Source organism: Phyllostomus discolor, chromosome 7 (genome assembly GCF_004126475.2).
Source record: "Phyllostomus discolor isolate MPI-MPIP mPhyDis1 chromosome 7, mPhyDis1.pri.v3, whole genome shotgun sequence".
Taxonomy (NCBI): Eukaryota; Metazoa; Chordata; class Mammalia; order Chiroptera; family Phyllostomidae; genus Phyllostomus; species Phyllostomus discolor.
This window is the reverse complement of record NC_040909.2, coordinates 17168613-17186245: the sequence shown is the minus strand read 5'-3', so window position 1 is coordinate 17186245 and position 17633 is coordinate 17168613. Positions and strand designations below refer to the sequence as shown.

At 39.4% G+C, this 17633-nt stretch overlaps 1 protein-coding gene and 1 long non-coding RNA gene across 10 annotated transcripts in view; both read left to right on the top strand.

Moving 5' to 3' along the window:
- RBMS3 (RNA binding motif single stranded interacting protein 3) overlaps positions 1-17633 on the top strand; it is a 623271-nt gene that overhangs the window by 218224 nt on the left and 387414 nt on the right. The gene's annotated exons all lie outside the window — the stretch shown is intronic.
- LOC118501815 lies at positions 1637-4569 on the top strand. Its single transcript, XR_004904471.1, has 2 exons — positions 1637-4153; positions 4373-4569. It is a non-coding gene; the product is annotated as an uncharacterized LOC118501815 (long non-coding RNA).

Genomic DNA, 17633 nt, shown 5'->3' with positions numbered 1-17633 from the left:
TTGAACTGTATTAAGTAGTATATATTATTTTCTGCCTTCCCAAGTAGCATAAAGTTCCTGATGGTACAAATGTTTGCTGCAGTTTCCTCAGAACCTGGAATAATGTCTAGATCACAGGTAGGTGTTGTGATCCTGTGATTTTTCTGATACTTCCTAGTTATGTCTTATTGTTTCTGTGACTTGATACTTTGTTATTAACTGAAAAAAAGAACAGTTAAGTTTTTATCGGTCTTCCCTATTTTGGGAGTCAGCAAAACCTAGCTTCTGGATCTCTGCTCATTCCGTCCTGCACAGCGGTCTTCTGCAAGGACTTAGGCAGGTGGTAAGTGCTGGGAATATAGCGGTGACCCAGAAAGCCAGAGCTCCAGCCCTCAACAGGCTTGCATTTCTAAAAGCAATCTCACTCTTAATGGCTTTAAGCTTTTTTTTTGAATTGAAATGCCAGAAAATGCTCATTATGTATAAGTCTGTGCTGAAAAATTTGTTTGCTACTTTTGAACGGAACCAACAAAATATAAAGCACTGCATGGCTGCTGTTCTCAGTTCTTTATGGGAATTAGCTCATCTATCCTCACTTTAACACCAGTGCTTTTATTATCTCTGCTTTTCAGGGGAGGAAACTGAGGCAAGGAGAGGCATACGATCAAGTGTCAGAACCAGAATTTGAATCCTGATAGGCTAGGTCTGGAACTTTGTAACAACTCAGATATATGAGGTTGATGCAACCCATCTTGTATATTTAAACAAATTTAACTATTGTCAACCTCATTGAAAGTTTAAGATCATGGTTTATTTAATCTGGTTTGGGCACGTACTCAATTTGAAATGTTCTTTATTTCCATTTTAGCATGACCCAGCCTAATCCATTGTACAAGACTCAGCTTGCTTTATAGCATTTTATAGTGAGAGTCCAGTCAGGGAAACGGAAATGCCTCTAGGTGGTTCATAAACAGGGGTTGTTTCCATGGAGATGAAAGAGCTCAGAAGCTAAACCCAGCCCACAGGGGCAGCCCAGAGGTTAGGACAGCAGGGTCTGCTAGCACATCTGGGTCTGGAGGGGCAGCAGGAGGAGGTGGAGTTATAGGAAACTTCTAGCACCATAGGTCTAGACAAGGGTGGAAGATGGGGTTTCCATAACCCAGAAGTTGGGGCCATTCAGTGAAAGCAAGAACTACAGAAAGGGTGTGTAGTAGGAGCTTGAACCAGGAGGAGACAGTGTACGGGAAAGAAATACATTGTTTTTTCTTCTTCTTCAAGCTTTTATATTCTTCTGCCGAGACCTTCCATTGGCTAAGCCCACTGAAATCCTTTGGCAAAGAATCTGAGAAAGGCGGTCCCCAACGATGCACAGCAGAAGAATGGTTCTACAGGCCAACAGATTATTGACCAGCGCACATGAGGGTTCCTCTGTTTTCAGAACTGCCACAGCCCTTCCTTAGTACCTCTCCTCTTTTGTGACACCACAGACGTTACAACAGTGCTGGGCACACAGTCGCTGCTCACTGACCTCATTGTGTTCCCGCACTGTTGTATGTCGTCCATACAGTCAGTCCCTTGATATTCAGGAAGGCCCTGTGAAGTAAGGGAGATTATTATCCCACTTTCTGGATGGGGAAATGATGGCACGGTGATTCCTCTAACACCCTGAGTGAGTGGAGGAACCTGGATTCAAATCCAGGCTGTCCAGCCCCAGGGTCCGTTCTCCTAACCACCACACTCCTCTGCTTCTCCAGATCGCTGCCTTTCTGATTCTTTGAGCATCTAGAACAGGGCACTGCATGTAGCAGCTGCTCTTAAACACGCCTTTGGAAAAAAATTTTTTCTGATTTTAATATTCTGTGATCACTTAGAATTTTTAAACTAATATAACCACTTGGGTTTGTTTGTCTTTCAAAATTTTTTCCTTTTTTATGTTTTAATTGTCTTATCACCCATAGTCTGACTTCTATTTGAATGCATGCTCAACTCCATAGCTGAATATGACATTTTTTGGAAGGCAACATTCTTAGGATTAAATATGTACGTGTGTCTTCTCAGATGTCTCCAATATTACCAAGGGAACTATAGTTGACTCTCCATTCTCAGAGACAAAATCAGTTTGATTCCTGGAAAGTTAACTTCAGTGAGGCAAATTATCTTATAGTTGCTACTTTCTACTATCAGTCTACCATTGATGGCTTATCACACTGAAGAAGTTTTGCATATGCGATCTCCTGGAGTGCCCACAACTAGCCTGTAAGCATTCTGATAAAATTGTCCAATGTATTTCTTTTGTAGCATTTTGTGTTACCTATTCTTTTTCAACTATTATCATGTCCAATTTCAATAAGAGGAAACTCAGGCTCATGCGCCACACTCAGTGGCAGACAGGGGATTCGAACTTGTATCTGTCTGGCTACAAAACTTATAAAAGTTTCGGTGAAACTCAGTACCGTACAGCACAAAGGAGATGCTCCTTTAAAATACACAGGCTGTACACGGACTTTATGAAACATTTTAGCCTGGAAATATGAGAGACTCTCTTTAAATTCTTAAGAATGACCTCTTGTGACCACAAAGAGCAGAGGAAAGAATCTGAAGAATAAGTTTATTTTAGTGAGCAAAACATTAATAAACATATTTTAAATGTACTTGCAAAGTACATTTAATGAGGGAATTCCTATCCCCCTCTTGCATTTTGGCTTTCCCTCCATTTTGGGTTTCCGTATAGCACTGTATTGAGGGGACTGCAACTTTAAAAAGTACTTTTTAAAAAGCCCACAGTTAGCTTGTGAACTCATTTTTATTCTGGCCCTGGCCTCAGGAGCCAAGTTTGACTAGGATCTGTATCAAAATAAAATCCAGAGAGGCATTCCTAAACTTGGACCTTTTGTCCAGGCTCACTTCCTGTTGACCGAGTGACAGCCCTTTCAGCTGGCCTCTGGTCAAGCCGTTTGCACAGAATAAGGAGCGGCTGATTAAAAGTAGCATGAGATGCAACCAAAATGCCAATTCTCTTTCCGTTTGGGGTTTGCTCGAGTCCAAAGGTCAAAAGGAAGACAGAGCAGCTCAGTGTATTGGTTTGTAATTCCACTCCCACTATGGCTCAGTGATACAACATATTCCGATCCTTGTCTCATCGTGGAGTTCTTCAATCTTCAATCTTTGTCCCCTAAACACTGGCTTGTGTGAACATGCTATTAGCTGGCAGGGTCCAATTTCAGTATCAGCGGTTACATTTGGTTTCCAGCTCCTCACAGTTGTCTGTGCTGGGTATGAATCTGGAACTGCTGCCAATTTTCTTGGAGGGCATTTTAGTATCATTATCCCAGTGCTTATGCTATTATCTCTGAAGTGTTGTTTTCCACCTATTTTCTGCCTCTAAAAAGACAGGGTGAAACGTTTAGCTATTTTATCAATGAAATCTGAGTGAGCTGTGTAGCTAACTCTTGACTTACGATTCTCTTTCTTTTGCTCCCTGGCTGAGGAAATGCTCAGTATTGACGGCGAGGAGGCACCTTAAGGATCACCTGGTCCCTTGCTACTGCAGTTGTGTTGCACAAAGCAGCAGCAAGGGCATCACCAGGGAGCTTATTAGAAATACTCCATCTGAGGCCCTCCCAGACCTGTTGGTCAGAATCTGCACTTCAGCAGAACCCCAGCAGTTCATGGGCAAGTTCAAGTGTGAAAAGCAGTGAGCTGCCCAGGTGTGCAACTACAATTGCAGTTCTGAGAGGAGTTTTCCAGATTTTTTTTGAATACTTAATAATAATAGGAATGTCACTTTGCAAAACGTGGATAGCTGAACTCTGCCTCCTTATAATTCCCACACTTAGGACTGTATTCTCTTTAGCAAACAACACAGGTCTAATGTGGCCTTTCTAATATTTGAAGATAGCTAACATGTTCCCACACCCATTCCATCCATCCCTCCCTTCCTCTCTCCCTCTCCCTGTCTCTCTCTTGCGCTTTCTGTCTGCCATCCCCTCTCTTTCGTACTCTCCCATCTCTCCTCCCTTTATCTCTTTTCATGCTAAGTATTTTTTTCTGCCATCCTTACCTTGCCTGGTTTCCAATTTTTTTAACAATAATGATTACTATTTTATTAATGAACTCTAGTTGTCAGGTTGCTCTCAGCATGGGATGTCTAAAATGTTATATAATATCTCATTAGGTGTTTTTTAAAAGATTTTATTTATTTATTTTAGAGAGATGGGGAAGGGAGGGAGGAAGAGGGAGTGAAACATCAATGTGTGGTTGCCGCTAGCACACCCCATACTGGGGATACGGCCTGCAACCCAGGCATGTGCTCTGACTGGGAATCAAACCGGCGATGCTTTGGTTCATAGGCCTGCGCTCAATCCACTGAGCTACACCAGCCAGGGCTCATTAGGTGTTTTAATAGGCATATTTTGTCATATGTGTTTGTAGAGAAGTACAGGGGATTTTTTAGAATGATAGAACAAAAACAGAGCTGCATCTGCTGACTGAAGAATTTAAAGGCATCTTCCTGGAAGCCACCTGGTCACCATGCACAGGAGGACCCAGTGAGTGACATCATTATTTCACATGCTCAGCGATAGGTTGAGTGGAAAAACAGATGGGAAGTATCTACTTAAATGAGAACTCTGCTAGGGAATACTAAAGTAGCAGTTTGAAAATGTATTATCATACAGTTCTTTTCACTTCATTAGCCACTCTGCTAACTTGGGTGAAAACTAAATTTGGGGGTAAGCAAATACTTACGAAAATTAAAAGCTTTAAAAAGTCATGAAGATGCAATTGATAACATTCCTTGAGGTTCAGGGGTAGTCTAAATGATCAACATCTTACATAGCTTAGGCACCTAAATAATGCGTTATTGCAGTTGGTAAAAACCTGTCTAATATCATTTGAACAATTAAAGTCCTAATGCAGGATTTAGAACTCTCTTTTCAAACCGAGTGTGGCGCCCTGACATGGGTAAATAAGTAGCAGATTAGGGAAGAGCTGTCCTGAACTCAGATATTTGCAGTGAATCTGGGTCTGCAATTGGATCTAGCTCAGTCAACACCTCCCAGGTTACTACAGAATAAGCACGTGTGAGGAGTATCATAATTTCTAGCTAGAATCTGCTCCTAATTTTCATGTTTTGCATAAATCAGCTGTCCAGAAGTCCTAAGATTACACCACCTTTACTCTTGGTTCTTATTTGACATAATGTCACTCAAAGAAGTAGCCATTGATGACATTGCTGTGATTTAATATAGAGACACTGCCTGATTTACAATTAGAGCTTCCACATAGAAATACCAAGTATCATCTTTCTGTTACCTTTTAGTGTCTCCCTTTTTTTTCCCTTAAATGCTTCAGCACTGATAATTGTCTTTGCAATCATCATTGCAAAGATGGACAAATGGATCAGAAGTACTTTAAAAAATACTAAACATTTCTGAAACTTTCAAAAATGTAAATAATTTTAACAAATAACTTTATCTTAAGTGGTGTATATTGTATACTATATATTCTTAAAAATTTTGCAAACCACGGTAACACACAGTAATCAAGTATCTATGATACATAAGAGGTTAATCCCTTACACTACTCCCAGACCTCAAGGATGTTATCAATTGCATTTTCATGATCTTGTTATATTTCTAATTTTTATAAGCATTTTATGCTTACTTGATAATTTGTTTCCCAATTCTAGTGTCTTTTGGTTTAGAGATACAAACCACACTTATAATAGGATACTATATTGAAAATGTCTGAAAACTTGGAAAAATTCCTCTTTAAAAAGAGTTCTGGTGGTAGAATAGTCATTTACTCTTATATTGTCTGAAAAAAAATTTTAAAAATAGATTTTGGCATTGATTTGCTACTCATAATTTTAAGATGGATAGTGAGAGTAAAAAAGACTGAGGTTATGGGACTGTATTGATTGATCTAAAGCAATTCCGTAGGCCAGCATATGTGTGCTTTGAGATAGACGATACTGAAGCCACAGCAGAACTACAGCCTTTCTCCTACATAGAATCTAATCTTTCAAATAATGACTGTAATTGCCAGAAGTAACACAAGTGGGAGTTATGACTCTATGGGCAAGATGCCAAATTTGTAGGGAGACAAAAGGAAGCAGATGACCATTACTTTGCATACATCTGGTTTTTTATTAATTTACAACATTGGGGGGTTTTTTGAAAATGTAAGAAGTCATGAATAGCATCTCATAATTTTTAGCTGCCTTATTTAGTATAAATCCAATAAAGAACTTTCTACTGTAAGGAGAATTAACCAGAATCCAGAATATACAGAGAATGCATACATCCCATAGACATTTTGAATTTGAGATATAGCATATAAGGATTCATTTTCAAATTGTTCATATAGGCTGTTCCACTAGGGAACATTAGTAAAACATCATAATTACTACATGTGTGGGTGCTTCAGTGAGGTCCAAAGATTAATTCCCTAATTGCATTTTTATCAAAGAATAGAAATTGAAGGTTCTTTTTTCTATTTTGTGGTCTAGAAGTGCAACTCACAAATAACGTCATTGTGAAATTATGAGATTTTTTGAGTAAATGGGATCTATGGCAGTGTTTATAAAATTCCATTAGCCTTTTGTAAATGCAGATGGGTAATCACTGGAGAAGAAGAAAACATGAAATAACTGACATGCTACAGGATGCATAGAGAATTGATTCTACTTACCAACACTGAAGGTAGGGTGGATGATATTTTTATTAAATAACAAATAAATATCTTTTCATCTCAACATGTTTCATTGCTTCAGACACTTCCTTATCCCTTGCTAGCTTTCTCCTGCCCTCCACTCTTGTAACATGGTGTTTCATCTCAAAAATCATCTTTTTCTTAAAAGTCCAGGATGACCCTGTTTTGTACTAAGATCCAGGGCCTTTACCCTCTTACTCCGAGTTTAAGTTTTTGTGTCCTTGCAAAAGTTTTTCAGAACTCCCAAGTTTAAGTTTGTTCTGAGAAACAAATAAAAACTCTGTCTTTTATGAAACGTATAATAAATATTCTTATAGAAATGAATCAACACAAAAATCATTCTGACAACAGCTAACACAGCACATCGTAAACTTCCCAGAAGAATCAAATACATAGACCAAATTCAGAATTGAAAAATTTCCACCCCCAATATTTGTATCCCTTAAACTACTAGCCCAAAAAGAATATTCACAATGATAAAATTGGATATGAACTACAAAAAAAGACAATGTGTAAAATTTGCATAGAAAGTAACACACAGAAAATAACTTCAGTCTAGTTAAAGTTAAAATATTTTGATGCTATGTATAGAAAATTAATATGGGAAATAACTTGGCTAAATGCAGTTACTATTGGAAAATACTCTGTGACAAATTTTTAATGGTCTGATCTAAATGATTTTATCCATAACCTTGAAATAAAAACATCTTATTGGTCAAAATTTGGAGTCTAAATGGTGAGATCAGAATACTCTTTATGCTCAAGATCTTAATAGGTTATTCTTCCTAAGGATGCTTGTTTGTTTTTTCAGAACTACAAGTTTCAATTGGAGAATTTAGCAAAATGAAAATGTAGCCATGCCATCTTCCTGAGGGATGGAGGCTGTGTATTTTGTGTCTAGTACCCAGGGGGTAGTGGTCCATTCTCTTACTACTCAAAGTATGGTCTGCAAAACTACACATCAGTATCACCTGGGGCTAGCCAGAAAGGTATAATCTTAGTCTAAAACCCAGTCTATGGAATCAGAATCTGCATTTGAACGAGATCCCTAGATGATGCGCATTCACGTTACAATCTGACCAGCACTGCTCTGTTCTAATGCTGCATAGGACAGGCTTCAACCCTGCCCTTTTACTTGGGTTGTGTTCGTTTCAGTTTATTTAAACTACAGACTGCATGGTGATACCCCCACCTTTCTGCTGTACAAAGGAATACATCTTTTGTTCCTCATTTGTCCTCTTTTCCACTTCATTTGTAAGGTGACATGAATAATGTAATTTGAAAAGAAAACCTTGTGATCTGCTTCAGAGCAGAATTTTGCAGCTAGGATATTTATACAATAAGAGATGCCGATATTCTACATGGTGGCTTCTGATGTTTTTTGTCGCTAATAAGCACCCTTGCCTTGGCGTTTGAGCTTCTCAAGTGTTGTTGTTGAGGCAGCGAGGAAATCCAACCTCTGTGCTCATGGGGGATGTTGGCCTGGTAGTGAATATGATGCTAACTCTCTATCCCTCCCAGCACTGATCATATTTGGACACAAACTTTAAGAACAAAAATAGATCTTGGACTATTCAAGTCTAAACTCCACTTGGCTGGCTCCTTTGGGGATCATTGTAAGCTGTCTGCAGTCACGTAGCAATTCCCTGGTATTTTCCCTCTTTTCCACGACTTGTACATTCTTCTGGAAGCCTGCTCAACCAACTCTTTCGGTCTCCAGTCTGTTTACGTTGTTCCTTGGAATAACAGGAAGAGTACCATTCTACGTCTTAGGAGGCCTGAATTAGTGCAATACCTGCTAATAGATGTACTTTTAACTCTTTTAGTTTTCATTTTCCTCATCTACAACAGAGGATTAGACTAAAAGACAATGTACACCAGCTATATAGTTCCGCGGATCTGTTATTATTCATGGTGCTTTTCAGGTTGGTACGGCTTCAAACGAGGGTCCCCTGGAACACCAGGATGTGATCCAGATGCCGGAAGTGCCATTCTGGGGTGGGGGAAGCTGAGCGAATGGGGGTCTAGACTCCCTGCTTCCAGCACTGGGGCCCCTATTGTATGTACTGTGGTTCTTCATAAAATTTTCGTTGAGAAAAATTATAAGCTCTTATGAAATAAGTGTGAGACCTGATTCTCTAAGAAACTAAAAAATATAATTGATGGTGCGAAACACATCAAAATCACTCTGACCGGAAACAATAAAGCACGTGTATGTGTATGGCCTTCTAGTCTTCACTTTGTGTAGCTGCAAAAATCAGTGAAGCCTGACTCCGAAATATGTTTTGCATGAATTCAGTCACTGGATAACCTAAACAAATTTACTTTCTGATTTTTGAGGTTTCCAGTTAGAGTTTTATTTTTAAAATTACTGCCTCAGAGTCTTCTGATGATTAATCTTCTCTCAGGTGTTTTCTTTTCTTACTTTGCATTTTTACATGGCTGTGTTTTGTGACAATTCATTATGAAGTCATCACAGGCCAGAAACATTTAGACCCATATGGTTGGATTCGATATCCTCATGCCAATTTCACTTTAATGCTGTTATCTTTAACTACGATTCTCTATTAAATACTCTCTTTGGAGTTTATACTTCTGCTCAGGTCTTGCTATGGAGCTTAAGAAAATCTGTTTCTAATCTATTTGTTCTGCCAAGCATTAAATACCCTATGACAAAAAGCCAAGCAAGTATTTACCAAGTTTCTTGATCAACATTATGCTTTATTCCTTAAGTTACTCCTAAATGTATTGTATTTTCACGTTCACTTTATTTTTTTGAATAAAAGTGCCACATAATCTTTAAATATTTTAATGGAATAACGTGAGATACTGTTTTGTTTTGTTTTGTTTTGTTTGTTTCTCCCCCGGCCCCAGCCATCCCCACATCCCACCCTGGATCCTACCCCTTTCATTTTATTGACGGAAATGGAAATGCAAGAGCAATCGAACATCACAGCTCAAATTCAGAGACCAAACTGATGTCCTTGGGAGTTCATGAGTTTCGTTCCCTATTTATCCTCCTGCGTTATGTTCCATCTTCACATAGTATCACCTGCCACCTGTAGAGACATCAAATATTTCTGAATGATGGAGTTTTCTCTCTTCTCAGTGGTCTGGGGACAAAGGTCACATTCCAGCCACATACTGAGCAAGGCTTTACCACCAAAGCACATTCTATTTGGAAACTCCATCAGTTATCCTTGAACGAGAAATCTGGAGTTTCTCCCATCAGGAAGGGCAGGCTGGCTGGATACCTGTGCTTCCGAAACTAAGCATCTGAGAAGTGGCCCTCTTCTTACATTTGTCTTGATGAGTGAAGCAAGGACACAGGTTCCCTCACTCTTCTAACAGATCTTTCATTCTGTAATTAAATACAAATTTATACTCTGTAATAAGGAAAACAATTAAAATGCTTTCTTTCTTATAGACGTGTCATAGGTGAGAGATAATCCCTGTCTGTTCAATGTGAGAAAGTTATTTCTAAATCCTGTGCACCTTCAGTCACCTGTAAGAGATTTAAGATGGCCAATTTCGGATGTCTGGATTTGGTTGGAGTTAGTTTAACCTCTTGGATCATGAAGATGTTTAGCAGTGGGCATTTAGAAGAGTTTATTTCAAATCTTTGAGACGGTGACAAATTAATTATACTTCGAACAAACCTTGATTATCCATCAACCTTCAACTACAGTTCCACAGCTTTCAGCAGCACGGCTGACATATTCTTCACTCGTACCGTGTGTCATCGCGCGAACTTGGTAAAGAACTTTAACTGTAACGCACTAATTAGTTAAAAGGTGTTTTTGATGAGAGGGATTATTGATTAAGTGGAAGTATCTGAAGAAATGAAAGCCCAGCACAAATTGAGAAAATAAAAATCCAGTCACCATTATGATATGTGTTGGCAGCTGCTGGTATGCAACTGCCAAACTAAATATCAAAGGTGTATTTTGTTCCCATGAATAAAACTGACTGCAAATAATGAAGCAATTTAGCACATAACGTACAAGATCATTTACCTAGTGTTGCTCTATTAAGGACATTCCATTGTCAGACAGAGGGGTTCATATAATTTAGCTAAATTTCCTTAGGGGTTTTCAGAGCAATTCTGAATTAAAGCAATAAAAAACATCCTCTTTACTTAGTACAGATTGGTGTGTTAGAGATGGTGATAACTATATCATGATAACATACAAAGATTTTACCAATGTCACTTAGTGATTTGTTTTCATCGTGACCATTTGCATGAGATGGTAAAGGCATCATTTGGTAACCTCTTTTGCTAAATGATAGAGTTCACTTCCATTAAGTTTTTCCTTATATGCCACTGCTCAGATTCTTTGGCTATATAGTTAAACAAGAGCTAATTGCCATCTCTAGTAAGTTTATTTTTCCCTTTGCATGTGCAATTCTCCTGATTAACTTTTTCCACCCTCTTGAGATCTCTAAAGATTCAGGATATTGGAATTTTCTCAAACCTGGAGTCCTCAGAGTTGGAGTTTGGCAAAACCTAGTCTACACCACAGTCTCTTCCACAAACTTTCCCTTGACGCTTGAGTCATAAAGAATTTGTGAGATGCATAATACAAGATGTTTATCTAATAAGGCATTTAAGTATGAGATCAATGGTTGATGTCATTGCTCTCTTTTTATTGGTGTACATAGCAGTGGAATTGGAACCGAGTGAAGAGGTACTCAGTTTGGTGGGTCTGGACTGTATGACTCATCTCATTGACTGATTTAACATTTGAGCAATAATTTTATTACAGTTCTTTTTCTCTTTCTAGTAAAGTGGTTTACTTCGGGCCTATATGGAATCTGTTGGTTGGATGTGTTGGCAGCGTTTGATTATGTATGTGTGAGAATAAGCAGCAGATAGTTGTCCAAATAGTCATTAAAGTATACTAAACTTATTCATCTTTAATTCTCATCTGAAGCTCCAAATCTTTACGAAATTAGCTAGACATATGTAGTGCTGTCAAGGAATGGCCTCTGAACCTCTTGAAAGCAGCATTGTAGGTAATCTCAAATTTCTCTCTGATTTGTATTACTTTCCCAAATAGAGAATACCTGAGAAGGACAATGCCAAGAGTCTCTTGGTAAGCACGCATGCGCTACACATTCATAGTGGGAGGCACTCCTTAATGGTAATCTCATTCATTCACTGGAAGCTTAGGTGTTTAAGGGAAAGATCTTTTGTGGTGTGTGTGTGTGTGTGTGTGTGTGTGTGTGTGTGTTTTAATAACCAAGTGATGCCGGCAATCATTACGTGCTAGATCAGCATACTTATTTTAAAACTGGCAAAAAAAATGAAAGAATTGATTCCAGGGTTACTGAATGATTGTTAAGATTCCTCCTCTTTACCTCCCTCATGGTTTGACCACGTGTCGAGTCTGTTCTGTTGCAGCCGTGTGCTCTGCTCCGATAGTTACTGATTTGGAACATATGCTATTGTAACTGTGCCACGATTTCTGTCGTATTTCACCAGCATAACCTTGCAAGGGCTTAGGAAGACTCAGAGATGTGTCAGAAGAGCTTACCGACCTCATACGTTAGCCGTGCTCCACAGCAGAGCTGCAGAAATGAGCTGCAAATTCCAAGCAGTATGTTGAGTGTGTGATTTATTTGTTTGCTGGGCAGGTCAATTAATTATTTCACTGTGATGCCACCCTAAGTTGCAAATAGAGAGAGAAAATGAATTGTCACATTCTGTGCCTGTCTCTCTTACCACTTAGGATGACAAAAGCAGTTTCTCCCCGGAATGCAGGTGATAACCAGGAATATGAGGACTGGGCTGCTTCAAAGGTGTTTGGTCAGTGTGTCTCGGAGGTGCAATTTGAAATAACTTTAAAGATCCTTTCACAGCCTTTAGGTTCTCAAGAGGGTATCTTTCTTTGTCATTTCAGACTTCTCTAACAACAGCAACAACAAAACAAACTGGTTGGCTTAAATAACAGATATTTATTTCTAATACGTACGGAGGCTGGGATGCCCAGCATCAGTGTGCCTGCAGGCTGGGTGTCTGGTGAGAACCGTCTTCCTGGCTGATAGGTAATAACAGGTAGCTGTCTTCTGGTTGTAGTCTTACCCGAGGAAGGGAGCTCTAGTCTCCTTCTCTTCTTAGAAGGACACTGATCCCCATCATGGGGGTTCCAACCTTATGACCTCATCTGCACCTAATTACCAACCAAAGGCCCTCTGTTCTTCACCATGCTGTTGGGGGTTGGTGATTCGACATATGAATTTGGGGTGGACTCAAACATCAGTCCATGGCACTATCCTAAGGCAAGAAAAGAAAAATAATAATTCTTATTTCATACTCACTAGATGGCACGCTTCATTTTTGAGAAACATGAAGAATGATAGTGTTACCAAATTTTCAAATTTATTTCCCGCAAAATATTTGGATTGGTTGTTGTATTAATAATTGAAACATGCATCTCTAGATCTTTTGCTGAGGGAGAATGGAAAAGAGAGGAAAGAAAGATAGAAATGACATATGGGGGAGAATGGCTAAAGGATGGCTTTTCTAGTACAAAGATGAAGCTTCTAGATTTTTCATCATTTGAATTGCTACTCCTATAACCTTTGGAAATAATTTTTCTTTTTCCCAATTTGAAAATATATTTATATTGGCACAATGGAACACTGGCACGTTTTCATTGGTTTAAATGGAATTTGAAATGGTTTGTTAGGGCCCTAACTTTGGCCCCAAAGTTCCTTTACTGGGTGAAATACTAATTTATTTTACTTGGAAAGAAGAAGCATGTTAATAGAAGAACGTTCTGGCTTCCAAATCGGCCCCCTTGGCAACATCAATTTGAAGTCAGTATGTGCTAGTGAGTATCCCGAAATCCTAGGAAGTTACCGAAGTACCTTAAACTAAATTCCTTGGATGAAAGTTGCTGGAAGAAGTTCTTGTGCCATCTTCCCAAGGCCTACTCAGGAGCTCTCCTGAAAGCAAGCTCTGCCTCCGAGATGATGAGTCTGAATCTTTTCCATTTTATCATGGATTGCGGTGGAGTGCTAATCCACGGGACTGGCAAGCGCTTCGAGTCTTCGTTTGGTTTGTGTATACGTGTGTTTGCATCCAAGTGTTACAAGATTTGGCAATCACAGGGTGGATAAGCTATGGCACTTTGGAAAATAGACTTATATGCATTACGTTAACTCAATGTATAAGCCTGGCCCCAAATGCAGTGCATGATTCTTATTCTTGGGCAGTTTATTACATATCATAGAAAAGCACTATAGACTTACACTGGGTTTTACTTGATGAACATGAATAAAAATAAATGTGGATGCACAGAGAATCAATCAAATACTGTAACATTTATGTTGCCATCACGTACATAAACACATTTATAAATGGTTTGGCTTCCGTACAATTTATGTACCCTGGATTCCCACAAAGACGTGAGGTGACTCATAAGAACATATGCTTTACGGTGGAGGTAATAAACCCGAATTAGAAATAGAAAACCATAGCATCGACAGGAAGTGGAAGGAAATATATACTGTTATTGAACGCTAAGCTTCCTGGTAACCCAAACAAAAAGAGACACAAATAAGGAACATTGTTATCCTTAGTATAACTGAGGAAGTTCTTCAGGAGAAGCCAAAGTTTTTCCTGGCAGAAAATTCTAAAAGAAATGTTCCTGATTTATTTAGGTAAGAGTTGCTTGGAAGCCGGGGAGTTTGAATTTGCCTGGTGCTTAAAAACAGTGCTAAGGGTAGGTTTACGTTTCAAAAAGTTCCAGGCTTTGGACCTTTCAGTATTACTTTTATAAATATCATCCTGTTATAAAGAGAAGATAATCAGCAGCAAGTGGTTCGCTTCGGTCACTTAGTCCCCGCGGTCAGCAGAGGCGCATGCATCTGGGAAAGAGCACGGAGCCCGGTAGCCGGGGTTTGTATACAGCTGTGTGTCCTTGGTCAAGTTCTGTGACCTCTGTAACCTCCCATGTATTTTTCATGAGGAGATATATCTAAAATATATAAGATCATCAAAGACTGTAGCATGCAATATTGATGCTAAAGATGAAAGAAAATGTTTTCCTCACTTTTTATGCTTACGTTCCCACTGGTCCCTAATTTTAACTCGCATAATGGAGAGATGAGATGGACCGATGAGTGAATATAATCACAGCAATTGTCGTTGGAGTCTGGCCTTCTGACTCAGGCAGTGCTGTTTGGCAGCCAATGCCACACTTGCTTAGGGTCTGCAGGAAACGAGTTATGCTGGACATGTGGGTTTCCACCCCTGAGGAGCTAAGCTACGCTTTTGGAAATAAAAACATCCTATTGTTTCATTTACAATGAAAAACTTTTCCAAATTGGGTCGCACCATTTCTTGCTTTTGAAAGGTGAATCTACCAAATAAACACAAACTCTTTCAGTAGTTAGAGTTATTAGAGTTGATTCTGCTCTAACCTGGTGCTAACTCCAGAGTACTTTGCAGTCATTGTAAAGTTTGTCCCACACAAGGAGCCCCCGCCTCTGTGCACTTGGGATTTTTGAGTCATACTGTTCCTTCTACCAGCCCTGTGGCCACCTTAGCCCCTTCTAATCTAGTATATCTAACGTGCTCAAGATTTGAAAATTGGGTAACCAAGCTCATTTTAATTGTGAATAAAAGAAGAATAAGTAGAATCTGGTCTTCTAGGTATCATGCACCTGGCTTTTTATACATTAATTCTGTGCCTTGCCTTCAGTTTCTTGGAGGTCCTCTTACCTTACTCAGTGGTTTTCACTATGTTTTGAAAAGGCAAAGCATTGTTCTGTGTTCTCTGGGAGTCACGAAAGACCGCTAAGACATTAGGAGTGCCCAACACGCACAAACTTCCAAGTCATTACAATAGCAGAGAATCACAGCTCTTTTCTCTGTTTATTTTGGAATTATTCACAAGAGGTAGCTGTTAATTCCTTAATGAGTTTGAGGGAAGGAAACATTCATCTTCTTCTCCGTAGTAGGTTTGGTTCAAGATTGAGCAGCGCTCATCATTCAGGCATTCTTCTGTGTGTCTCACCTAGATGCTCCTGGTAATAGTCTGTCCCTTTCTGTGTGTTTCATTGACAGTGCAGAGGAAGCACATTCTACAACAACCCCTAAAGCATTTTAAACAAATTACTAAGTGTCTTTAAGTTTTAGTTCTCATTTTAACTAAATTATACTTAAGTCTTTCGTTCTCCATAGGTTATGCTTCCTAGTACATTGTAAATGGAAGATTTTTTTGCTTCCAATCTGTTCTTTTTTTTTTAAAGATTTTATTTATTTATTTTTAGAGAGGGAAGGGAGGGAGAAAGAGAGAGAGAGAAACATCAATGTGCGGTTGCTGGGGGCCATGATCTGCAACCCAGGCATGTACCCTGACTGGGAATCGAACCTGCGATGCTTTGGTTTGCAGCCCACGTCCAATCTGTTCTTTAAGGTGAGAGGGACTTGAGACAGGAGTACATGTTGCCCACATGACAAATTGGAAGGAGAACATACCTCCTATACTTCCCCAGAAATATATGACTACGCAATTTCCTTTTATCTAATTTTCTTCTGTCACATTTATTGAAGCTTCCATTAGGTAGTTAATTTACTTCTTTTCATTTGACTCTACTCTGTAATACTCTGTACCCTGCACAACATTTGTTTGTTAATAATCAATAGTCCTGCCTAATCTTTCTGTTGTGTTTGTAACACATCCAAGTAGTATCTAGGATGCCTCTACCAGTTCTCCTCCTGACACTGATTATGCCCATAATCTGTGCTGTGCTCTGGGATGAAGGCTTTACACACATAGTTCAGTATAGGATCATAGTAACTTTCCAACGTAGGTAAAGTTATAAACTCCACGCAATAGATGAGAAAACTCTGGCCAGAAAGATTATTTGCCTTAGTTATCTAGCAGATCTGCAGCCTGGAATTGTACCCAGGCAGAATGGTACCTCTTCCTTCCAGCCCTCTGAGTGACATCACTAGACACTACCATGGGTCTGGGTCGATGCCCGAGGACTTGTCTCCACTCCCATAATGTTTCATTCAGAAAGAGCAGAGGTACGTCTTTGGGCTCCTCTCCATTTGACACTGGGATCAATCTCTTCACAATATGTGAAGTTTCTCAGAAGTATTCTACTCTGCCAAATTCCATTATTAATCTCACGCAAATGCTGGCAACTAATCTTCACTCAATGCCCTGTACTTGCACATGATTTCAGGAACACAAGCTGAGAAATAGACAGAAAACCAGAGCCCCATAGCCATGTGTGACTCTGAGGAACATGGGCATGCATAACCAAGTTTACCCTCCCCGTCACCTGCCGTAGGTGGGCGGGCCCACATTTCACAGTGTTAAACATCAGATGAATATAAAATAGGGCTTGAAGTACTTTCTCTATATGAAAAAAAAACCCAAATATGTATTCTCCAGGCTGAGCTGTCTTCCCAGAAGTACAGCCTCACATACTCAACTACCTGTCACTTATTCTGACAAATAGGTGGTATTCTTTGCCCCAAATCGAGAATTAACATTCCCCATTTTTAAGTGGCAAGAGAGGTGACAGTTTTCTCTCTGTTAACTGCTCTGTTCCCTCTAATAAGTGGAGAGCCGATTCTAGGCTGGCTGACAGTTGTAAAGTGGGAATAATTCTTCCTTCCCTTTATTTCACCATCCCCCAGGGGCACTTATGTCAAAGATGAGCTCCTATCTTGCCTTTTGCAAAAAGATCAGAGAATCTCTTAAGTAATCTGTAAAATACCATTCACTATCCATGGCAAAGGTAAAATGTAATAGTCCATAAGAATTTTCAGAAGCAGTAAAAATATTTTTAAATGGTTCAAGTTGAAGAGACATGATAAAGCCTTGGTGTGTTCACCGTGGGAAGAATCCCCTGGCCGGTGTCCCCTCTTTGAATTTCCTTAACGTGGGCAGAGGAAAGGCCGGCCACATGTT